This window comes from Podarcis melisellensis (assembly GCF_964234715.1).
Source record: "Podarcis melisellensis genome assembly, chromosome: 5".
Classification (NCBI taxonomy): domain Eukaryota; kingdom Metazoa; phylum Chordata; class Lepidosauria; order Squamata; family Lacertidae; genus Podarcis; species Podarcis melisellensis.
The window spans coordinates 33,768,031-33,793,393 of NC_138537.1; the positions used below are offsets into that span (position 1 = coordinate 33,768,031).

At 43.1% G+C, this 25,363-nt stretch overlaps 1 protein-coding gene across 6 annotated transcripts in view; it reads left to right on the forward strand.

Annotated features, from left to right (window-relative positions):
- Nucleotides 1–25,363, forward strand: part of PIK3CB (phosphatidylinositol-4,5-bisphosphate 3-kinase catalytic subunit beta) — a 103,236-nt gene that overhangs the window by 23,115 nt on the left and 54,758 nt on the right. Inside the window, exon 1 of one of the 6 annotated variants that reach the window (XM_081910343.1) lies at nt 1,988–2,215. The exons of 1 other annotated variant lie outside the window; for it this stretch is intronic. The gene's annotated coding sequence lies outside the window, so the exon portion shown is untranslated. Of the gene's footprint in view, nt 1–1,987; nt 2,216–2,799; nt 2,823–22,807; nt 22,827–25,363 lie in introns of those variants that run through there. 4 more of the 6 variants (XM_081910339.1, XM_081910344.1, XM_081910341.1 and 1 more) reach the window with 4 other exon arrangements.

A 25,363-nucleotide genomic window follows, 5' to 3' on the forward strand; every position in this document is an offset into this window, starting at 1 on the left:
AGAGAAGGACATGGTACAAACCCCAAAGCAAATGTTACAGAGCAGAAGGCTGTGTCAGTGACCAGAGAGAAATACAGTATATGGGGTATCCCAGGCCTTCAAGAGTCACAGGAATGGAGGCAGAGGGTGAGCTGCCATTGAGTCTATGGAAGCACAGGCTCTTAAAGGTGCAGTTCCAGTCAGCTGCCAGAAGTCCAAAGTGCCTGCCTGAAGAACAAAGCTCCTTGGAAGTAAGGGGCTACTCTGTATGAATCTATTTCTCATAAGCAGCCCAAACTCCTTGGGCAATCCAGATGGCCTGAATCTGTGCTCTGGGAAAGACTCTGAAGGTTCGTGAGAAAAGCATAAAAAAGGGCCACACATTTGGCAAGTTGAAAATGGTTTACTTACAAACTCTCAAAAGGTCTGTGTCATGTGCTTTTTCATACAGCATTAAGACAAAGTTGCACAGCTGTAAAGTGGTGAAAGTTTCTAACTTATTGGAGTAGGAAGAGGTTTCACACTGAGCTTCTCAGGTGGAGGGGTGGGGAAACAAAGGCTTGATTACCTGGCAGGACAGTTTACTCTGTGATCTTAATGATTTCATGCATTGATTAGACTTAAGCATATTGACTATGAGGTTGGTTATCCTTAAAAATCCTGGAATTTGGAAGAAGGCACAAGAATCTTTGTTAAAAGTTACTGATCCAATCTTAAGTACATGTAGTAGAGAGCAAGCCCCCAATGAACATTTACTTCTGAGTAAAACATGTATATGATTGTGCTGTATGTACTGTTTTGATAGCTGTGCTGATATCTGCCTCTGCTTCAGTTGAGATTAACCACCACCTCTTAGCTCTGTTCCCACAGCCTGAGGCTTATCAGTTCCTGATTAAGCATGAATTAAAACTGTGGGGGTGGGAGTGGTAGGGATGGAATTCACTCTTTATCTAGAAACCGTGTAACCCGCATTTTAACTCAAAGTTCTCATGGAGGAGAACAGCATGTAAAACACTTTGTGATCTAATACAGCAATAAAACCATCAAATGGAGAACATAATAAAAAACAGTATAATAATTACAAAAAAACATGAGCAGAACGAGTAAAGCAGCAGCCAATAAGGCTACAGTTTTTTAAAATAAATAAATCTATCCAATGAAGTAGATCTTCAGAAATGTATAGATGGGTCACCCGTTCGAAAGAGGGCAGAATCCCAAGGTTGCCCATCAAGCAGTAACCAAGAATACCCTGCCTGCAATGACAGCCACCGGACTGGAAATTTTGCCGTTGAGTTTGAGTGCGGCATCGTGGTTGAAGACTGCAGTCCAGTGCAAACGTCCTTAGTCACAAGACCCAGTGACCACAGGCGGGACGTACTCCGAGCAGAAATGCGGGGAATCCGACTGCGCGGGCGTTAATTTAACCAAGACCGGAGTTGCCTCCCCAACCCAATTGGGTGCTCTTGCGCTCGGGTCCTGCTTGCGGGCTTCAGTCGGTATCTGATCGAGCACTCTAAGGACAAGATGCTAGACTAGATGGGCCACCGGGCTGATCCAACAGGCTCTTCTGATCTTGCCCACCGCACACGAACCTCTTCCCTTCTCCACCCTCTCTCCCCTCCATGGAACAACCCGAAAGCTAAGCGATCCCTCCTGTCCAGGACGCGTCCACCCCCGGCAAAGGGTCTCCGGAGTCGTCTCCCGGGCTAACCTGCGCCGCGCGCAACCGACTCCGCATTGCCAGGGAGCCACGTCTGTTTGCGGCGGCTCGTACCAACCGAAGGGAGATTCCAACCACCTCCCTTTGGCCAAAGCCGGAGGAGGAAAGCGAAAGCACTCCTGCGGGGCCCTGGGCGTCTTTTAATTGGCCCTTCTGCCACGACCTCCCAGGAGATTGGCGGAACGAATTGGGAGGGCGGAGGAGCAGGAGGAGAAGAGGGAGGGAAGCTGTTGCCTAGGTGATGCGCTCGCCCTCCCCCTTCCCGCGCGCCGGGGAGGGAGAGTGCGCGCGCCCGGCCGCCTTTCGCCAGACAGGCACACTCGCCGCAAGGGGGCTGGCGCCGGAGCGACCTGGGCCCCGGAAGGTACCGTACGAGCAGGAGTTGCCGGTGTCAGGGGCAGGCCAGGGAAAGCCGCCGCCGCCGCCGCGTTGGTTGGCCAGAGGAGGAAGAACGAGCCTGTGGCGGCTGAGGGAAAGCAAGCGCTGCTGTGGCTGCCGCCGCCCTTGCTCGTCCAGGTGAGTGTGTGAAACGCGGGTTGCGCTTGGCTTCTGAGGGGGAAACCACTGGCGTTACCTGGACTGGTGAGGTAAGGAGAGAGAGCGAGGAAGGGTCTGAGGGGAACTTGCGGGCTTCCCGGCTTCCCTGCCCCGCCACCCGAGCGCGAGGGGATGTGAGAAGGGGTGGGTGGCTGGTTGGAATCGCCGTGTCTGCTGACGCAGCGAGCCGCCGGGCTGTGGGAGCTCTTGGTGGGGAATGTGGCGCGGAAGCCGCTGGAAATGGGCTGTTTGAAGCAGCCCCTGATTGCGGCGGCGCCTGCGCGCCAGCGCGTGCCCAGCTCCGGTCGAAACCTTCCCCGCGCGGACTTTTACGACCCGGGCGTGTTCATTTAGCAGTCAAGTCCCGCCGGCTTCTTCCTCCTTCGTGACTCTGCTGATCCGGGACTGTAGCCTGACATGGATTCTGGGGCCGTTGTCCCCAACCGAGACCTGTTTTCTTCCCTCTTACCCGCCCCCCCCGCCCCTCTCCCTCCGGGAACAGCTCACTCTTGTGTGGGACATGGCTGTGTGTTGCTGTTGTTGTTGTTGTTCCTGTTGGTGTTTCATCGTAGTAAAGGCGGCAAAGGTATTTCTCTTCGTTTTCTCCCTTTCGGTTGCAACACCGACTTGCTCAACAGGCAGCGGAGTCCGCCGTCTGCTTCTGCCTTCCTTTTAGCGGTCATGTGAAATTTAGTCACTTCTCGCTCTTTTTATCGGCCGGGGTGAGTGAAGGCTTCAGACGGAGGGGCTGGGGACGCCTCCGAAAGGGAACGATAAGCGTTTGAGCTGTGAATGTTTAAACTTAAGATGTTATCCCTCACTTGTATCTCTCCTTTTCTGCATGCAAGGCTAATCTTGCTTGACTTCATACTGCGAGGCGCAGCTCCTCCCATTTTACAGTTTAGCGACTGAGAGTAAGAATTGATTTTTGAAAACAAGTTTCTGTTTTACATTTGGGGTTCTTGTATTTAAGTACAGCTTTTGTTTTGTTGTGTATATACTTCTAGGGTGCCTTCGATTGCTCTGGCAAAAAGCTATTTCCCTCCAGCCCCGTTTCAAGTTCTTTTTTCTATTTCTGTCTCTCTCATTCAGCAGCTCCTTGCTGTTGTTTTAAAATATGTTCAAATGTTGCATAAGAATTTCCAGAACCTCGCTAGTCTTGAGAATGGAGTTAAATGGGCATTCCTAGTGTTCCACTGTTAAAGATTTAACACTTTCTGGGAGCATTGCTTTGCTGAACATACTTAACTCCTGGACTCTCTTGTTGACTGACACTAGAGATCTTTCTTCACATTGGATCCGTATTTCTAAGCAAAGTTGATCTGTTTCAAGCACTTAAATGAGGAAGGGGAAGTTGCTTGGGTCAGTTGTGTTCTCTGTTTCCAAATCCTCCTACGAGCTCATTATGAGATTTCTCTTAGCAAGCTAACAACTTCATTTCTGACAGCTTTAATGCACAGTCACTAACTTTGGTATCATATAGGGCTGGAGCTCACCTGAGTGCCTGTAGTGCATGCTGTGCTAATATTAGTGTTGTCTTTCATTACTGCTTGTAGGCGCACATAGCTGCTTAAGAGTGCAATCCTAACTCACACCCCTTGCAGGAGGGGCTACATGGAGAGGCAGAACCACAGCCCTGATGCTCATAGTGGTTCCAGCACAAGGTGTGGGATGCACTGGTGGAGGAAGAGGAGTGGGGGGGGGAGCACACTGCCCCTGGCAATGCGATCCCCAGGGTGCCATAGCGGCTGCCCCACCCACCCTGCAGGCTGCACGCCCCGCCCCCAGGATGTGCACCAGCCCCGCCCCCGCCTGCTCTCCACCCCCCCATGAAGCTCCACCATGGGTGGGATGGCAGAATAATTGGGCCTGATCTGTAGCCAATGTTGCTGCATAATGACTTTGAGACCAGCTTGGGATCCAGCACAGACTGGCTTGGGCCTCCCCTCTCCCTGAACACTCTATGTTGAGGATTTCTGCTGGTGGGGAACTGACCATTGTGCCTTCTGCATTTCTAGTGGGCATAAAGGGGAGGTTGGTGCTGACAAAGTGACGTTTGTGTCACTCTGTTGGGAGGCTGGCTGAGCCAGGGGGAGAGAGACTTCTGCTTGCAGTCAAGAAGGGGTGTGTCAGTACAGTGGTACCTTGGTTCTCATACTTAATTCGTTCCAGAAGTCCGTTCCAAAACCAAGGAGTTCCAAAACCAAGGTGCACTTTCCCATAGAAAATAATACAAAACGGATTAATCCATCCCAGACTTTTAAAAACAACCCCTAAAACAGCCATTTAACATTAATTTTCCTTTCTAACGAGGCCATTAATCCATAAAATGAAAGCAATAAACAATGTACTGCAGTCACACAATCAATCAGTAGCTGAACTGGGTTCCGCACAGTCACAAAAACAGAACAAAAAGAGTTGCAAAAACGTAAAATAAATAGCAAAAATAAACAGACCTCAGTGTAACACTCAAAACAGAAATGTGGCACTCAAAACGGAAGCATAACACTCAAGACGGAACACGTTCAGCTTCCGAAAAAAGTTCGTAAACTGGAACACTTACTTCCGGGTTTGCAGTGTTTGGGTTCCAAGTTGTTTGAGTACCAAGGCATTTGAGAACCAAGGTACTACTGTATTCTGAAATGTTGGCCTGAAAGACAAAGCATTAACCAAGATAAATAAATAATCATAATAACTTATTTCTAAACCATTTAGTTTTTGAAATGTCTTAAGTGTTGCACAAATCACCATAAAAACACAAAAGCATTACAGTAAAAACTGAGGTTAAAATACCACACATAAATCCAATGGTGGTGGTGGGAAATCCAATGATTTGGGGAAGCCTGCAGAAAAAAATGTTTGCAATACATCTGAAGCAAATAGTGGATGTGATGCTTTAACTTTAACAGAGGGGGAGGGCATTTCAAAGTTAGAGTCAATAGCAGAAAATGCTGGTTTCCTGGTCATATTCTGTAGCATGTGATGCCACAAGAAATTGTATCAGCTCCTAGTCTTACAGGGACAGATAACCTGCTTCTGAGCTATTCAGAGCTTTTTATATGTTAATCATCTGCTACCTTGAACATGGCCTGTTAACTAATCTACAGTCAGTGTGTTTCCCTCAGTGCAGCATAATACATGCATGTCCACCACTCAAAACCAGTCTGATGGGAAGCCTGTGTAGAGCAATTTCTGTAGTTTAAGCATGAGGTTGCCAACTTTGTTTTCTTTTTATAATATACTTCTGTGTGATGTGTGGTTGAATGTACATATTGTAGCTCACTGCCTGTAATTCAGTAAGAAACTAATTTTCCAGGGCAACTGCTGGAAGTGATAGGTTGTTTTGGGGGAGGGGGTACTGCTCATGTTTCAGTTGATGAAGAAACACTTCCTATGAACTGATTAGGAGAAAAGAGTTTTCATTTCAGGGATTAATGGAGACTAACTGGTATAAATTGTAGCAGCAAATGCCAACTGTAGTGGAGGGCTTCTGACTTGTGGTTTGGAAGGTCAGTTACCTGATTGCATAAACTGATCTTGGACTGCTTTGGGAGGAAGCTCAAGCTACAAATTTAATAAATACATAAATAAATCATAAAGAATAATCACAGTCCTATCGAGCTTTAGACCTGCACAGTCTCTCTCTGCTCATGTGGCAGCATTTGACAGCTATTGCTTCCAATTTCTATTAAACGTGACATGTTCTTCAGTCAGCTAAACCTGATCATTGAATATCACGATCTATTGTCACTTTCAAAACAAATCAGCTTCAAACCATGATTTCTGATGCTGGCTTGTTTAAACCAGCTGTAGTTAGTGGCCATGTTCGCACAATCAAATTGAGGCTTAATAAGCTGAGGTCCAGATGAGCTTAATGTACCTGTGCATGGCTTCATGTATTGTCTGATTGGCAAAACCATAGATAATGGCTTCCAGATGAGTCGGGATCTGGAAGCCAACTTTAAACCTTGGCATTTGTTATATTCTGGCAGCTCAGAAATAATAGGAAGCAATGGCTAGTTGTGGGTTTTGGAAATCTTTTGGGACGTATGTGTGGTGAAAAAGCAGGAGCAAAAAGGCTGTGTATGTAGGTGAGCGAAGCATATGCATGGTTGTTTGAATGCAAATGTGAACAATGATCAACGGTTTGAATGAAACAACAAGCTGATTTTAAAGGAAACTGAAATTAAATGTGGAAGTGTTCCTTGATGCATGGGAAGGGAAACAGGGAGCATGTAAGGCCAAGGGCTTGGTGCAGCTCATTCATGTAGCAGTACGTCAGGGGTGAGGAAATGCTTTCACCCAGCTGGCCAGATATATATCTCTCCTGCCCTCGCAAGCCAGCTTTGACAGGTGGGTGTGGCCACCCACCAGTCAATCATCTGACATCATACCTCTAAAAGTGATACCTCTCAAAGCACAGCGCTTCCTAAACACTCGACTTCCAGCTGTGTAAGGGGCTCTTCAAGCACTATGTGTGGTGCTTGGAAAGCGCTGAGCACAGGAATTACAAAGTGCACAGTACTTCCCAGATGCCTGTCAGTCAGCTGCTCATTGGATGCTTGGGAAGTGATGTGAAAGGGACTTTGCAGGCATTTGTCCCTTTCGGCCAAGCCCCATCTTTACCTGCCCCACATCCAGCATCATATATGATGGCAGGTGGGTGTGGCTTGGCCAAAATGACCTGCCAGGTCAAGTATGGCCTGAGGTTCTCAACCTCTGCACTAAGCCATGGTTTAATGCTGTGTCTGAACACAGCCACACAGTTGCTTGGGAATCCCATCTCTCACAGGAGCCAGATCTTTGTAGGATGAAATCTGGTAGTTGGGAAATTTCATGGCTTAGAAACATCAGGACACTTGTAAGCTGTAGGAAACATCCCATTTGAAGATTCCACAGGGTTAAGTTAGGTTGTTGCAGAAAAACCAACAGAGAGATTTTGAAATGACTTACAAATGGGCTTCCCTGGGCCAGAACTCATTTTCTAAGATGCATGAAACATAGATTGGTTGAGACAGATACTCTCTTTATGAGTGTCAGCAATAATAAAAGAAGCAGTTTTGGTGTGGGACGGAAACAGGGAGAGAGACAGAGAGCTGAAAGCTGGAAGCAACTTCAGGTGCAAGGTGTCTCTCTGGAAATCTGATAAGCACCGACCGAAGAAGGCAGGTGTTATTACGAAGTGATTGGCCCATTAATGCAAGAGGGAGGTGTGTCCTATTACAATGCAGAAGCAGTTGAATATGAAACACCTCATAGGAACAGATTATTATTACTATTTATTAAATTTATATGCTGCCCTATACCTGCAGGTCTCAGGGCGGTTACAACATAAAATCAGATAAAAGTTGGCTTTAAGAATTACAGCTAAGCATTAATTATCACCATTTCTTTATCCTGTTTCTTTAATGGGGGAAAGCTAGAGATATTAATTTGGAACTCATACTTTAAAATCTGACTCTAATCTGTGGCACTGACCTGACAACAATGTATAGAAGTTTTTCGCTACTACAGCAGCGAGGATTCTGTTGGCAAAGCACTGGAAGACACAAAATCTACCCACATTGGAAGAATGGCAGACGCAGCTGATGGACTATATGGAGTTGGCTGAAATGACTGGCAGAATTCGAGACTCGGGAGAAGAAGAAACGGAGGAAGTTTGGAAAAATTTTAAGGACTATTTGAAAAAGCATTATAAGTTGTATGAATGTTAAAAAATGCTCCTTTCTAGGAAGGTATAGCTTCAGTATCGGCAAATTTCTGAATTGATAAATAAGACACTATAAGACAGAAGTGAGGTAACGAAATATTTTTATTGTGTGGAAATTAAAAATTAATGCAATTGTATCGAAATGTTTACATCAGATAACACGATAAAATGGAAGATATATTGTTATGTACAAAACAAGTCAACAAATTGCTGAGGCTTTGGTTACACAGGGAATGCAGTGCTTGGGAGATGGGGGAAGTCCATTGGATTCATGGAAGTATGTATTTGAAAGTGGAAATTTGTTTATTAAAAACCTAATAAAATATTTATAAAAAAAAAAAAACAATGTATAGAAGTTTTTGAAAATCTTCTGATGCCTCATATTTTGGAAGAATTACATGAACAAAATGAAATGGAGTTTGAATTGGTTACTGGCGGGGGGAAGGGCATCACCCAGTTAACCATGTCTTCTGTTTTATTACCATATTACCAACACATTATAAGATTGCTGCTGATTATTGTAGGTGGACCATCACTTAAGCATCTTTCAACAGATCCCATACTGTGGTCAGGTTTTGCTTCACAGCCTGGGATCTGACTTGTTTAAAGCATTTTTATCCCACTCTTCAGCCAAAAAGGTCTTGAAAGTGGCTCACAAATCAAGGAAAGGAAGAAAAAAACCCCTCCATAGATATATTTATTTACAGAGCAATCTTAACTCCCACTAAAAGCCTGATGGGGTGGGGAGGTTTTGTGACCCCCCTCCCATGATAGCTCCATCATCATTGTCACCTGTTTGCTTGTATGCTAAAGGTAAAGGTAAAGGTACCCCTGCCCGTACGGGCCAGTCTTGACAGACTCTGGGGTTGTGCGCCCATCTCACTTAAGAGGCCAGGGGCCAGCGCTGTCCGGAGACACTTCCGGGTCACGTGGCCAGCGTGACATCGCTGCTCTGGCGAGCCAGAGCCGCACACGGAAACGCCGTTTACCTTCCCGCTGGTAAGCGGTCCCTATTTATCTACTTGCACCCGGAGGTGCTTTCGAACTGCTAGGTTGGCAGGCGCTGGGACCGAGCAGCGGGAGCGCACCCCACCGCAGGGATTCGAACTGCCAACCTTTCGATCGGCAAGTCCTAGGCGCTGAGGCTTTAACCCACAGCGCCACCTGCATCCCGGTGCTTGTATGCTACTTTCCTACAAAATTGTGCCCAAAGGGGCTCACAACATATCAGCCTGAGATGTCTGAGGATTGACCCCTTGAGAGTTCCATGCTGTTAAAGACCGTATTTCATAATGGCCCAGGATGACTGGTAGGTTCCCACTTTTTGTGTGCTAATCTTCTGAGATTGATGTGGAATGAGAAAATGATCAGAGTTTAGAAAAGGGATGCATGTAATGAAACAAAAAAGTTTTGGTATGACAGGGAAAGACCAAAGTAGAGAGCTGGAAAGTAAGCTGGTGCTTAGACACACCTTGAAATGCAGGTGCCGCCTGAGAGAGCCCTTGTGAGGTGGGAGATCTTGTGTGTGTGCCATGTGTTTCTGCTTATGTTCTGTTGTATATTTGTAAATACACCAACTTTGCAGCACTTGGTTTAAGTCTCCAGTTTCCAAAGGAAAGCAAGCCTTGGTAGCACTGCCTCTAGAATTTCTCAGCTCCTGGAGAAGTGTGGAGTCCCATAACAATATATTAGATAGCAACCTGATAACCTGCTCTCAAAGTTGAAATGCATGTGCATTGATCTCTAGCAAGGTAAAACAATGTAATGATCCTGAAATCCAATATGGACGATTGAAATGATCCTAAGGGAGCAATACTAAGTGTGAGAAGTCATAATAAATCATGTCAAATTCAGACTTGGTTCAGGAGCAGGGCTAATGCAGACAGAGCCAGTGTAAGGCTGGCATAGGGAAAACAAACCTTTTTAAAACAGAGTTTGAATTACACCACCCATTTTGCCAGCTTAATTTATGCCGGTTTCCAAGGTCACATGAGCATGCTGAATGAGTTTAGGATCTAGCCTAAGTCTCCTTCCTTTCTGTTGCACCCCCTGTCCCCTTTTCAGGGCTTAAACCAGCTTAAGATATTAATGGAAGGCAATTCTGTTGAAATGAGTTGGACTAACACTTGAGTAAACTTTGTGTTTTATTTGGATCGGTCTATATTCAGAGGTTCTGAGCAAACTACGATGCATTTGTCAATGCCTAAATTTTACTAGTGTTTCAAAATGCCATGCCTCATCATAATTTCCACCCTTTCTCATTTATTATTGCTCCATCTCGGATAGCTATAGAAGAGCCCCGTTCACAAATGGACCCTTCCACATTCCAGAGCTGGGCTGTAGTTCAGTGGTATAGATGGTCCCTACATTTCCTAAGTTTAGTTCCTAGCATTTCCAGGGCGGGTTGCGAAAGACTTTGTTCTTGGAGAGACAATTATTCAGGTAGGCTTAGGAGAGATATTCCTGCCCGAACCCCTGGAAAGCCACTGCCACTCTGTGTGGATGATGCTGAGCTTCATGGACCAGTGTTCTGATTTGGTATAAGGCAGCTTCCTATGTTCCTGATGTCATTTAAATTTGGGCTGTTGGTTAACCCTGTCTTCTGTGTTGGTTGAGTTTGTGCATATCCCTGTAGTAATGGAAGCAGGTCTGAAGAAACTGGTTGAATGGTTCCTGTACTACCTGCTTTCCATATATTAGGCCAGTACCTCAAAAAAGAGGGAATCACTTACTACTGGGCCAATGGACTAATACTTCAATGAGATTTCTATTGTTTTTCCATCTGAAATCAAGGTAGACAGTACCTTCAGATGTTGTGGACTACAATTTACATCAGCCCTAGCTTGCAGCATGAATGGTTGGGAATGATGGGAATTGTAGTCTGCAATGTCTGGATGGCACCAAGTTGGCTACCACTGCCTTATACGACACAAACTACCTGCTAAACATGTGGTGCGTTATGAGAGTGGGAAATGGAAGAACTACTTCTCTCTTATAGAGACAGAGAGAGAGGTTGCTTGGGTGGGCTGCTTTTTTCAGCTTTTGCAATTTGTAAAATTTAAAATTCATGCTCTGATTAAACTTCAATGAATTGCTTTATAATAATAATCCAACTGCACCTTTCTCAGAGCTTGTCTCATTCAGAGCAATGTATAGAATCATGGACTGCATGAAAGATGTAGCTTATTTTTCAAAGCAATCCTTAGAAGGTCAAGGTTGCCCTCTGGGAAGGAACAGTCTTGTTTCTCTGCTCTCAACTGCACTGGTGCTAAATTAATGTTTAGCAACAGCAGTAACTTCAGCTAGAGGTGTGATAAAGTATATTGCTTTAAAGCCATTAAATGTGACTTCTAAAAAATTCTTCTGGTAGTGAGTGAGCTGTTGGCAGTGGACAAAAGAGTATTGCACAGCTATTAGAGGTTTCATTTGTGTGATCTTTCCCCTGCCTGGGTGAATTTATATTGGTTCAGGTGTGCATATAATGACTTTTGTCTGCAAACTTGCATTGTTCAACAGGATGCATTTGCTCTGGAGTTCCTGGTTCCATTCACCATTGTCACAGAACCTAGCATGGCAAATATAGTTGATGGAAGTGAAGCAAACTGAACTACAGCATATGATCCTAGACAAGTAAGACACTGGTAGCTTCTTTTCTGGAAACTCTAATTTGGACAGGTTCTTAGTGGCATTGGGCAGGTTCTTAGAAAGCAGTATTAATCTGGCTTTTTAATAAATTTTAGTCCGACTATGAAAAAAAGAAACTATTTCTGTGCTGTCAAAAAGAGAGAGAGAGAGAGAGGTCCTAATCAATCAAAGGAAAATTGATGTACAGCACATGTACAAGATGTTCCACAGCCGAGTTAAATATGAATGCTTGGATTATTTTGTGCACCCTGCTTGCCATTGCTAGTAAATCTGGTCAGAGGGATCTTGACCAAGACCTTTCTTAATGAGCAAAATGTGTGGGTAAGTTCATATAGGGAAAAATCAGAATCTTCTGTTTCAGAAGATTCAGACCCCAAGCATAATTAAACATGATTGATTAATTAATTAAACATAATTAAACACGAAAACTTTGAATGGGCCCAGAAACAGCTTGGGAGCCATTGAAATATATGTTGGTGTTAGGTGATCTGACATGTGGGTGCCTGTCAGCAGTGTGGCTCTGTTTTGTACCAGCTGACTTTTTTGGCACATATCAAAGGCAGCCCCGGGCAAAACTGAACTGGATGTCACCAAGGCAGATGCAACAGTGGCAAGATTGGTTTTCTCCAGAAACAGATGCAGACTCAGGTTGTGCAAAAGCACCTTTTGCCTTGGTCATAGCAGCAAACTGGTCTTCCAGAAGCGCTCCCTGTTTTGAAGCAAGTTCCAGTGTATTCAGTGTATGTTTTTGGATACAAGAAGGTACCTCTCCCATTAGGCCTGTGATAGGATTAGTTCCTTAATAATTGGTCAAGCTGACAAAAACAACATTGGCTTGTTAGCCATTTACATTGATGCTCTTTATTTGCGAAGTCAAAGCATTACTGGCTTATAGTTTGTGTAACAAAAATATTTACTTTAAAGTTGGTTGTAGCTGGCATTGGCAACTTTGGATACTAAAAAACCCATCGGATTGACAAAGAATGTCATTGTTTATTTTATGTGTGACTATTTCTATGCAAGTGTTGCATTTAGCTCTGCAGCCAATGAATGCTTGGTACAGATGGATACAGGTGAATGCCTGATACAAATTTGCACTGAGAAAGTGTCAATTAAAAATTTCCAAGTCTTTTATGATGCTGCTCACAGACCTTGGACACTAAATTCTATCACCAGTCTCCTTTATTACTTGAGTGCTTAAGCCTAGATCATGCATGCAGTCCATCTGTGATCTGACCATCAGAGCTAACCGATGACAACGAGAGGAGGTTGAGACACCCCTCACATCTGTCCAGCTGTTTTGTGACAAAGTGCAATTTTGAAAATCCATTACCTACAGGACAGACTATTACAATTGAGTGCTCCTGCCTTGGTGCAATTCACTGAAGCTGTTTCAGAGCCTTGTGATGAGCAATAAGACTTGAAATGAACAGTTTCTGACCTCAGGCAGATAGCATTTGCTGTTTGCTTATGCAGGCGACAGCATTTACATAGTCTCTTGCATACTGTACTGCTTGCATTAGTAATCAGGAAGAGTCTAACATGTAAGAAGCTGCAATTGTGAGTGCCTTTGCATTAATTGTTTGAACTGATACATTCTTTATTCTGTTTTCCCCATCTTCTCTATGACTCTTCCGAAAATAAAATCTTATTTATAGCTTGGGTCCGCCCACATAATTACCAACAATATTTTGGATGTTCTGTAGTCACTTCAGTGAAAGTACACTAGCTGTTCAGTGACTCACAATGCCCTTGCTCCCCCAATAATAGTAACAAAAAACAAACAAACATTGGAACTGTTTTATAGATACTAGTGGTGATGTACAGGGAATTCATTATATTCAGGCTCAAGCTTTGATCCTAAAAAACAAATAAACCCCAAAAATCCAGTTTGTGCATCTGACTGATACTGGTAGCCTCAGTTCAGGTCCAAGCACCTCATTTGAATCACATCTATCAAAGGTAATATTTGAAAAATATTAAAATGTGAATGACCTGGAATTCCTGGGCATTTTTAGGTACAGACTCAAGTATGAACTGATTTTGAATCTTTAAGTTTAGATGTCCACATATGACGAAGAAAGACCATAGTGATGTAGGGAACTGGATACAATTATTATTAAATGTCAGTTTTGATAAAGATGGGCAGCTTGCATTCCAAACATCATCAAAAAGAGTGCAGAAGTAAGGGTGCAGAGGAGTATGTGCAAATATAGTTGCATATACTCAAGCTTTGTTTCAGTTGGGAGTAAGGACTAGAGGATTTGGCAACAGATTTCACAAAAGAGGCAGGTAGTTTTGAGAATGGATTTGAAGAGAAGTAGCAAGTTGTCTTTTGGGACGAGGTTCAAGCTATATGAGGTGGGACAGGACATGATGTAGTGTCCATTTAATGGAAAATGTCAGAATGGTTGAGTACATATGGAGGAACAAAGAACCCAGGTTAGGGATAGAATAGTGTTAGGAGTTCAGCCATCTTGATTACTGTAAATAAAATACCACAAATAAGGAATTTTAGCCTATTACAAAGTGAACTATATAGCAACATCTGTAGGAGGTGTGAACAGTTGCCAAGATAGACAAGTGAGATGTTTTAGCTACAGACATTTGCAACTGGAGAGTCAGTGTGGTGTAGTGGTTAAGAGCGGTAGACTCGTAATCTGGTGAACCGGGTTCGCGTCTCCGCTCCTCCACATGCAGCTGCTTGGGCCAGTCACGCTTCTTTGAAGTCTCTCAGCCCCTCACCTCACAGAGTGTTTGTTGTGGGGGAGGAAGGGAAAGGAGAATGTTAGCCGCTTTGAGACTCCTTCGGGTAGTGATAAAGTGGGATATCAAATCCAAACTCCTCTTCTTCTTCTTCAAGTGACTACTACTCACTTTAAATTAATGTAACAGGGAAAGGATGTGCTGCATTGTCCTAGAAGTATTGCATTGATGTGCACAATAGAAGAGATGAAAGAGTGCAAGCACAGTGCTTGTTTTGGGTCTGATAAACTCAGTTCATTAACTCATGAATCATACCATCTGAGTTAGGCCAGTATAGGATCTGTGGCAATTAAGTAGCATGTAACCTTGGGACGCAGGTGGTGCTGTGGGTTAAAGCCTCAGCGCCTAGGACTTGCCGATCGGAAGGTCGGCGGTTCGAATCCCTGCGGTGGGGTGCGCTCCCGCTGCTCGGTCCCAGCGCCTGCCAACCTAGCAGTTCGAAAGCACCTCTGGGTGCAAGTAGATAAATAGGGACCGCTTACCAGCGGGAAGGTAAACGGCGTGTTTCCGTGTGCGGCTCTGGCTCGCCAGAGCAGTGATGTCACGCTGGCCACGTGACCCGGAAGTGTCTCCGGACAGCGCTGGCTCCTGGCCTCTTAAGTGAGATGGGCGCACAACCCCAGAGTCTGTCAAGACTGGCCCGTACGGGCAGGGGTACCTTTACCTTTACCTTACTAACCTTGGGATTATTGCCGTATGATATGGGATTTGTAGGATGTAAGGTATATTTACACTCTGGGAAGTCTGACCTGGAATCCCAAATCCATTGCCCTCCCATTAGCCCCAACAAACAAGGTTGGTGCTCAGAAGTGTTGGGAGTTGTAATCTAAAACATCTGGGGGGCACTGAGTTGGGGAAACAAAGTTCTAGGTGGCTGATATCTATATTTTTTGTGAATTTTTCACATCACAATATAGAATGCTTGTTCCTGTAGCATGAAAATACTTGAAGCATCTTGGATGGACATCAAGTTTAAATATTGCAGTTTTCAATAAGTATGCTGCAGATGTTGAAGTACTTCACTCATTAGAGATGGACTGAACTTTATTGTTCAAGCAGAATTCTGCTGCTATTAAAACCTTGGTAGCAGCAATCATGTTTATTGAGTTACCATGGGTGACCAGGTGGCAGGACCTTTGAATGCCTCTCCCTTATCAGACAGGTCCAAGGATTGAATATCAGGAGCTCCTTCAGGTCATTTTCAAGGTCAGTTTCCTTATTTGTATAAATATCTCCTTGTTCTGAATTACTTGTGCAGACAGAGTAGTTAGCTGCTTAATCTTCATGAGTAGCAATTCTTCTTTTTACTTTTCCAGCTCATAAGATGCCAGTTCCTTATTGTGTGCATGGGAGTGTTTGTTTTGATACTTCTGGGCTATCACTGCTCATTACATAGCACTGTGGTAAATTTGGCTGAACCAGTTGTTCTTCTGGGTGGCAGAGGAAGTACTTTTATAGAAGTTAGTCAGGTGCTACTGAATGTCAAATGCAAAGGTTTCACTCAGGTCCACTTCCCAGCCTTAAATTCCAGCCGCCACAGGAGCCAGCACCTCAGCTGGAGCTGGATCCTTAGGGTTGGTGGGGGAGGGGTGTGTGGACAGGATGGAAGCCACTCATTCCACCCTCTCCAGGAAAACAGCGTATCCCACTAAAGGGATCCTAGGGAAGGTGCTTTTGTCCAGTGCCCAGAAAGGGAATTAGGGCCATAGCACTCCTCCAATGCTTCAATCCTGAGGGGTTGCATGTATTTGAGGATGTATGTCATAGGGCAATCTTCATCAAGGATTGACTCCTAACAGCAATCAGCCAGCATTCAGGCTGGGTGATTCTGTATACACCCAATGACTATCCCAAAGCCTTACATCTGTGATCAATAAATTTGTGGCCTGTTTTGATCCATGATCAGTGACCTGTGATTACTTCACCTCAGGGCTTTTTTCCCCAGCAGGAACTCACTGGAACTCCATTTCAGCACCTCTCGGGTGGGTGCTATTCCCATTATAAAAGAACAAGGGAGGGTATCACTGTTGAGTTCTGGCACCTCTTTTTCTAGAAAAATAGCACTAGTACACTTAGCTTCTGGGGCAGCAGTCTCATGGTAACTGGGTATGCAAATAGGTCCTCAGAAGTTAATAATATCCCCATCCCTACAATAAATCTTAGTTGGCTGCCTACCAACCCATATAAGAATTTAAAAAACAGTTGGGGGCAGGGGGTTTGTTCATTTGTTTCACTTTGTTTATGTCCCAGAAATGAACAAAAAAAGACAAAAAAGAGAGATTTTCAAGCTATAGGCTTGACAAGAAGATTTTCCTTTATCAAACATGAAGGGTTTGATATGAAACAAACTCATGAAAACTTTGCTGAGTGTTGCATGTGGTTTCTTTAATGTGGTTTCTTTAAAATGAAGGTTACACAGATAAATGAAGTTTGCTTGGTGCATTTCAAATGCATTCTCTCTACCGGTTTACATTTTAAACTCCACGTGTAGAAACATGGGTTTAAACAACCCAGCTGTTTGGAGGGTTACACAACTGAACAACAAATTTATGAATTCTAGTTTTTATTTTTTATTTTAATGTAACCAAACCTCCTATTTGGGTAAGAGCTTGTTAGAATGCAGGCCAGACTTGTTTCTACTACTTGGGCTCAGCCCCTAAATACATGATGTAATGTGATTTCTACACTGATAAATTGCTGTTTCTCGTTGACGAATTGTATCTTATTATCACTGAGGAATGGTAATCTCTTGCAGGCAGGCATTTTGGATGCAACTATTTAGGATGGGCTCTGCCTAAAGTAAAGGTAAAGGTACCCCTGCCCATACAGGCCAGTCTTGACAGACTCTGGGGTTGTGCGCCCATCTCACTTAAGAGGCCAGGGGCCAGCGTTGTCCGGAGACACTTCCGGGTCACGTGGCCAGCGTGACATCGCTGCTCTGGCGAGCCAGAGCCGCACACGGAAACGCCGTTTACCTTCCCGCTGGTAAGCGGTCCCTATTTATCTACTTGCACCCGGAGGTGCTTTCAAACTGCTAGGTTGGCAGGCGCTGGGACCGAGCAGCGGGAGCGCACCCCGCCGCAGGGATTCGAACCGCCGACCTTTCGATCGGCAAGTCCTAGGCGCTGAGGCGTTAACCCACAGCGCCACCTGCGTCCCAGGGCTCTGCCTACTGCTAATTTAAATTATGGTCGTGGATTTTTGAGTTGTGTATAAGCTTGATTTATAACCTGTAGCCAGTTGTAAATGTGTTTCTTTTTCACTGTTGTTGTTTGCTGTCTTCTGTATTTCACCAGAAATATGACCTATAAATAAATACACAAGAAGGTCTTACATAGATCTAAAGGAATTTCTTTCCAAAGGCAGAATTCAAAATTGGATTTCTATTATTCTTTATCACAATTTACTTAAATTATGGAGAAACGATACAATGGCACAGCTCTTCATTAAACAATGTTAATCAGTATGGTGCCTTGCAGATGTTTTGGATTACAAGTCACATTAGCCCTAGCCAGGACTTGGTTGGTGGAGGCTGTTGTAAAGCAAAGCAGTAATTCTGGTACGTGAATACATGCTTAAGGCTGTGGTCCTGTGCATGCTTTTCTGGGAGCAAGTCCTTCAAGGGGGGACATGGGACTTGCTTCTTAGTTAAATATGCGTAGTCTTGCACTGCAAATTGGGGCTGAACTGAGCATGTTTTTGGCTTTTTTTAAAAGTGGGTTTAGACTTACGTTGGTGTCAGGGAGTGTGAGACACCACCACCTGGTCACCTAGGGCAATTTGTAGTCATCAGTGGCGATGAGGACGCATTACAAGCCTGGCTTTCCAAAGTTCAGATCACTAGTCTCTAAAGTACTGTAGTGTGTATATGTGTTGTTCCTGCTGCAACCCAGCAGGAAGAAACAGGAACTTTTAATAGACAGAAACTTCTTATACCTTGAGAACTGATACAGCATGGAAAGTCCCAGGAAAAACCAGCTTTTAGCCAAAATACAGAGTTATGATACAATTATTACACAAGTTTTATGAAATACCACTCTGTGTCTGAAAGCACAGATGGAATTCCTGTGTTACTGAAGCTAGCTTTAAGAAAACATATCACTCTAGCATTCCTACATATATTTAAATACCAAATTGAATAAAAATGTGGGTTTTTGTACACTATTTTTGCCCAAGAGCACATTTTTTGTTGTATGCCCTAAAAGCGTGTCCACTGCATTACAAAACAATCCAATGAGCTGATCTCTGTGCAAAGTTGTGTACTTCTTCTTCTTCTTTAAATAAAGCAAGATAGAAGAGGGGAACTGCATAGTTGAAAGTGCAGCCACCCTAATCCTAAAGATGTGATGGCAAATGCAGCGAAGGTACAAAAATGTATTCTAACTCGTGTTTAAAATATTAAGGAGTTAACATAGAGATAAAAAAGACTTTTTAAATGTTCTTAAAAGAAGGAAGGAACAGTAAGGAAGAATGTTCCAAGACAATGTCCTGGACATGGTAGGAAACAAGAGAAAAATGGTAGATATCTGTTGGAACAAGAGATTTTGCACCTAATAAAAAGAAAGGGAATCAGTCAAGTGAAGAGCCCAGCCTTCCAATACAATGGTAAATCAAAGAGGAGCTGTAAGAATAGGTTAAGGTAATGTCAGATTGAAAAATTAGTTTAATCTGAATACAAAAATGAAGTCATGACACAAGTCAGTCAAAAAGAGTAGATGGAAATAACATAATAAGAATGAGTCACTAGTCTCTTGTGTGTTACCTTTAAGCCTAGAAAAGTGGGAAAAGATGATATTTGGACAACGTTTGATATTTGTTTGGTTTAAAGGAATTTATTGGTATCTGGAGCCTCACCCATACCCCTTTACATCGAAGTCCTGCCTTTCTCTTTGTGATGTTCCACAAAGGTTAAAATCTGAAACAGCTTTCTTAGAAATAAGAGTGAATAAAATCCCTTTCTCAGTTTAATTACTTGCTTTGTGCTCATTATATTTCACAATACTGTTTCAGCACCATGCAAGTGAGTAGAGTAAATTTATTTGACATCTGCTATTCAGCTTTCTGGTAAGTACCTGAGTAAGCACTCTTTATATTCCCTGGTAAGTTCGCTCTCTATGTTCATTTCCTTTCCAAACAAAAGTATAGTAAAGGAAAAAGTTCCAGTTCAGAAGTTGTGTGCACTCATTAAACCCATCATGATCCTAACTGGAAACATAAAAGAACATCACAGTGATATGTGTTGCTTGAAGAAGAAGAAAAGCCACGGTTTGCTTTACTAGGAATGGGATGAGAATTCAGAACAAGGGTGCTTGACATGTGCACATCACTTCTCTAATTGTTCCAAGCCAAATTGGAGGTAGACACTGCCCACCTCAGATAGATCCTCTGCCCTGATTCTGCTGGCACTCCTTATCCCTTCCAGCAGCCCTATGCTGCAAATAGATGGAGATGTCAGTTGATTTGCATAGTGGGCTACTTTGAAAGGCAGCTTGCGGCAGAACTGTTCCTGAGGGAGACAGCGTACCCCACAAGTGGAGACTTTAGGTGCGTGAGGGTCCCACATGGGGCATTAGGAGAAGACAGCTAGCACAGGGATAGGCTCCTTCTTCCATTGCTGGGATTTTTCTTTTCCTAATGATGGAAGAAGAGGAATTTTAATCTTTTCACCTACAGCTTAATTTGTCCCTGTTAGTTTTTTACCCACAATAGCTTGTATATACATCTTTTTGACTGTGAGGCTTCAACAGAACTTCCTTGCCTATTTGCGTACATTGTGAGTGGATTCAGAAGATTACTTAACGAGATGTACATATGACCTCATGGTAAATTGGTTATATTTATCATCCTTTGAAGGAATAGGTAGAATTCGCCATGTGTCAGGTACAGATGCATGGTAAGCCACTTAGATCTTGCTATGGAAATTCTTGCCTTTATCAACCCACATTACGTTTCAGGTGCAGGTTACAATAATGATTTAAATGTGGTGTTTGCTTCTCAGTAGACTGCTTTGGGCTTCTCTTTTAACTTATCTATCCTATCACTGGTTATACTCCTAATATAAGCACAACAGTCTCCCTTCTCACATCTGCTTGGGAGGCAGATCTTGTTCCATATGTGCTGAAAGGGATGAAGGTGCTATTGTGGCTGTTGCTCTCCTGCACTGGTGCACAAGCCTTTAAGTGAATGCAACTTAAGGCCACACCCACACCATACATTTAAAGCATTATTACTGTATACCAGGGGTTGCCAACTCCCAAGAGACTGTGATCTACTCACAGAATTAAAAACTGGCAGTGATCTATCCCCTTTTGGGGGGTTCAGGTCAACGTTGTTAAGCTTTTTTTAGGCAGGAGGGAGTTCCCGATTTTGAGGACTCAAGCCTAAGCTCAAGGGAAACAGCCGTTCATCAACAGATCACTAGCAAAACAAACATCCTCTCTGAGTAAACTCCATCTTATGTTCTGCGTTCTGCAGGTCATGCAACAATGGAGGGCAGGGTGAGGGGGCGGGGCTGGATTCTGTCTTACCAACACCAAGAAAAGGGACCCAGTGATCGACCACAATCCGCCAAAACCTCCCAGGGATCTACCAGTAGATCATGATCGACCTGTTGGACATCGCTGCTGTATACTGTATCTCTTTAACAGCGATGGCTTCTCCCACAAGAATCCTGGCAACTCTAGCTTGTTAAGGCTACTTGCTGAAAATTGTTATGAGACCTCTATTTCTCTTGCAGGGTGGCGCTGTGGGTAAAACCTCAGTGCCTAGGACTTGCCGATCGCATGGTCGGCGGTTCGAATCCCCGCGGCGGGGTGAGCTCCCGTCTTTTGGTCCCAGCTCCTGCCCACCTAGCATTTCGAAAGCATGCTTAAGTGCAAGTAGATAAATAAGTACCGCTTTATAGCGGGAAGGTAAACGGCGTTTCCGTGTGCTGCGCTGGTGCTGGCTCGCCAGAGCTGCTTCGTCACGCTGGCCACGTGACCCAGAAGTGTCTCCGGACAGCGCTGGCCCCCGGCCTCTTAAGTGAGATGGGTGCACAATCCTAGAGTTGGACACGACTGGCCCGTACGGGCAGGGGTAGCTTTACCTTTACTTATTGCTCTTGCAGAGCTCTAATTCCCAGGGTCCTGGGAAGAGGGATTGCTTGTTAAACCACTCTGGGAATTGTAGCTTTGTGAGGGGAACAAGGGACTCCTGTCAACTCTCAGTAACCTTAACAAACTACAGTTCCCAGGATTCTTTGGGGGAAAGCCGTGATTGTTAACATGGTATAATAATGCTTTAAATATATGGTGTGGATGTGGCCTTAACTGATCAGCAATTTGAGGAGATAAAAGCTTGATAGCAAGATTGATAGGGCAATATTTGTGACTCTCCAAGTCTGTCTGTTACTTATTTAAATGCAAACTAAAATAGTGCAGGAAATAAATAGGGAACTAGGGAAAACTGTTGCCCACAAACGATTTCAAAATGTTAACAGAAATGTAGCAGTGAATTAAGGCTCTCTGAAAGATCATGCAAGAACAGAAAATAGAAGTTTCATTCTGAAAATGTTATTAGAATTTGTAATCTTTGCAAAACTGCAGGTGAAGACAGTAAATTGATTCTGGTTATGGGGGTGTGGGTAGTTTTGGATTATTTCTGGATAAACTGTAGAGTTCTTTTTAGCTGTAGTGATGAATGTTTGTATCTCTCTCTCTCTCTCTCTCTCTCTCTCTCTGTTGCATATACAGTAATCAGTAAACAAATGCTAAAGGTGGTTAAAACAGAACCAGTGATGTGTCTTGACTATATAATGTAGTAAAATATCTTATCCATTGATTAATGCAAGTCTTTCCATTGTACAGTTTGTATGTGTATTGCAGCCAGAAAGCTAGGTATTCCTTTTTTTAAAAAAATGTAAAATAATTACTCATACGTTGACGAAAACATTCTTGGCGTATGTGAAATAGTTGTGTCTGAGTGCCCCCATTTTAAATGGTATTTCATTTTCCCTACTCTTGTGAAATGTTTATTGTTGTTTACAGAAATAATCCCTTCATATTCTAATTATATGATCTCATTGGCTGGTAAAGCAATACATTTCCTGGAACATGGATAAAGAAACTGTTGCAGCTAAAAAGCTTGAGTTTCAGACCCTTATCTTTCCTAGAATTCTTTTTTTTTTTTTTTTTAGTTGTTATGTAAGCCTCATGGAAATTGGTGGAGTTTGTGCTGAGAGCTAAAATTTCAGCCCTTAATGCTTAGTCCCTCATCTCCTGCTGGCTCTTTCAGATTTATTTTCAGTTTAACTTTCAGGATGGTTTTGTAAGGTAGAGAAGAGACTGCAGTGCTTTCTTCTTTGGCAAGGAGAAGCTAACTGTGAATTCATCCGCTGTGTTGGATTGCAGCAGAACCTATTTGTGAAAGCTTTGCTGCACTAGTTTAAAAGGGTTTTTATGGACTGGAAGCTTTTTATCCCTGTGAAAGGTAATGCAAAATAATACCAGTTCTTGCTAGATTTCAGCAATGTTTACATTTTACCTTGTAATGCAAGTATAATATTAATAGCATGCTACTGTGTTCCATAATATGATGTGTTTACTTATACGTATAGGGTTTTCTCTCTCTCTTTCTTTTGGGAAAGAATGTAGGAAATTGACAACTGATTTTACCATAGGTGTGTGTTTCCTCTTTCATACTTGAGATTTTTTGACTTGCTGGAGTATTCTGTGTTAACTGGATTATTGAGACAGATTTTGAGTGTTTGAGGATATGTGTGTGTGTGCATGCGCATGCGAGTGCTTGTGTGTGCATGCCAGTGTGGTGGAGGATGGAAACAGCAACATGTATTTCCAAACAAACCAGCACAGAGAAGATTTGTGGAGTATCATCTGCTATACATGGTCATAGCCCCTCTGTCTAAAATCTTTGACTCATACTGGACTTGTATTAGCAGTAGCAGTTGGAGATTGCGGAACTGGGAATCTTGCACCACTCTTGTGCAGATTGTAATTCAGGGATGGGGAATCCATGGCTGTCTAGATGTCCTGGGTTTGAATCCCATCAGGCTTAGCCAGCATGGTCAGCGGTTGGGGATGATGGGAACTGCAGTACAACAGTACCTGGAGGGCCACAGGTTTCCCACATCTGCTGAAACCAGTAAAGTCTGCTACTAGTTAGGTTGTTTGTTCAGTAGTACAGATCTGTGGGGGCTTCGTGTTGCATGCATACAGTTGCACAACCAACTTGTGCAATCTGCATAGTGCTTCAGGTCAGTGGAAAACTGACCCGTATAAATGGGTATTTCAGAGGGAAAAATTGTAATGTTGCTGTCTGCGTTGCATTGATTGGTAAAATGCTATATAACTATCAGTGGAATTTTTCCCTAAATGGGTGGTGTGATGCTATATAATTACTATTGATGCAGGTCTGGTTTGTGGTGGAACAGTTTGCTTTGCAACAGTGCAGACACAAGTGCAAATGCAGTCTGAGCACCTGTTATGTAAAGAATTAGGGCTGCAGTCTCGTACTCTGAGAGAAAGCACATTGAAATTGATGAAACTTGGTAGGATTCATCTGCAGATTTTATATCTACTTGGCTACCATTTGAAATCTTCACTGACTATATATTTAACAATAAATAAATGGCCTTCGCTGTTAGTGGATCAATAAGTTATCTGCTGTCTACCATTGTCATTATTGGAGATATTGGTGGTGGCACTTATAAGTAGACTCAGAGGTAATGGATTACAGCTGAAGCAGCAATTTGTACCCTAGTTCTTGTACCCTCGCTGATGATAATATATTTTTTTTTAATAGATATTTATTGGAGTTTTTAGAAAAGAAATACAATAATAATAAACAGTGTTGCTTTGTTTTTACAAAATTTCATAACATCCTTAGACTTCCTCACGTCTCCCGCTCCCACTTGCATCGTTGATAAATTTTTGTCAAGCAAATTATCATCTTATTTCCAAATTTGTAACCACTTATTTAAATACAATAAAAAAAATTCTCCTACAAATTTTGTTTCTCTTAATCTCTCTTATCATCAAATTCTGATCTATTTTAGTGATGGCCAATTATTTATAACCAAGCATCCTTCTTAACATTCCACTAAATCACAATGTTTTTGTAGATAAATCTTGAATTTCTTCCAATCTTCTTCAATCCTTTCTTCTCCCAGGTCTCGGATTCTGCCAGTCATCTCCGCCAATTGCATATAGTCCATCAGTTGCATCTGCCATTCTTCCAGTGTGGGTAGATCTTGAGTTTTCCAGTTCTTAGCGAGTAGTATCCTTGCTGCTGTTGTTGCATACATGAAAAATGTTCTATCTTTCTTTAACACCTTCTGGTCGACAATGCCCAGAAGAAAGGCCTCTGGTTTCTTGGTGAAGGTATACTTAAATACCTTTTTCAACTCATTATATATCATTTCCCAGAAGGCCTTCACTTTAGGGCAGGTCCACCAGAGGTGAAAGAATGTTCCTTCATTTTCTTTACATTTCCAACATTTATTATCAGACAAATGGTATATTTTGGCAAGTTTAACTGGGGTCATGTACCATCTGTATATCATTTTCATTACATTTTCTTTCAAAGCATTGCATGCAGTAAAGTTCAACCCAGTGGTCCACAACCTTTCCCAGTCCTCAAACATAATGTTATGCCCAATGTCCTGTGCCCATTTTATCATAGCCGACTTAACCATTTCGTCTTGTGTATTCCATTTCAGCAGCAAGTTATACATTCTTGAAAGTACCTTAGTCTTAGGTTCTAACAATTCTGTTTCCAACTTTGATTTCTCCACCTGGAACCCTAACTTCTTGTCACTTTTAAAAATGTCTTTAATCTGAGTGTAGTGTAACCAGTCTCGCACTTTATCCTTCATTTTCTCCATACTCTGCAATTTCCAATTATCTCCGTCTTTTTCTAACAGTTCCCAATATTTTGGCCAGTAGGCTTCCATATTGGGTCTTTTCCAGGCCTTAGCTTCCAAAGGTGAGAGCCACCTTGGAGTTTTA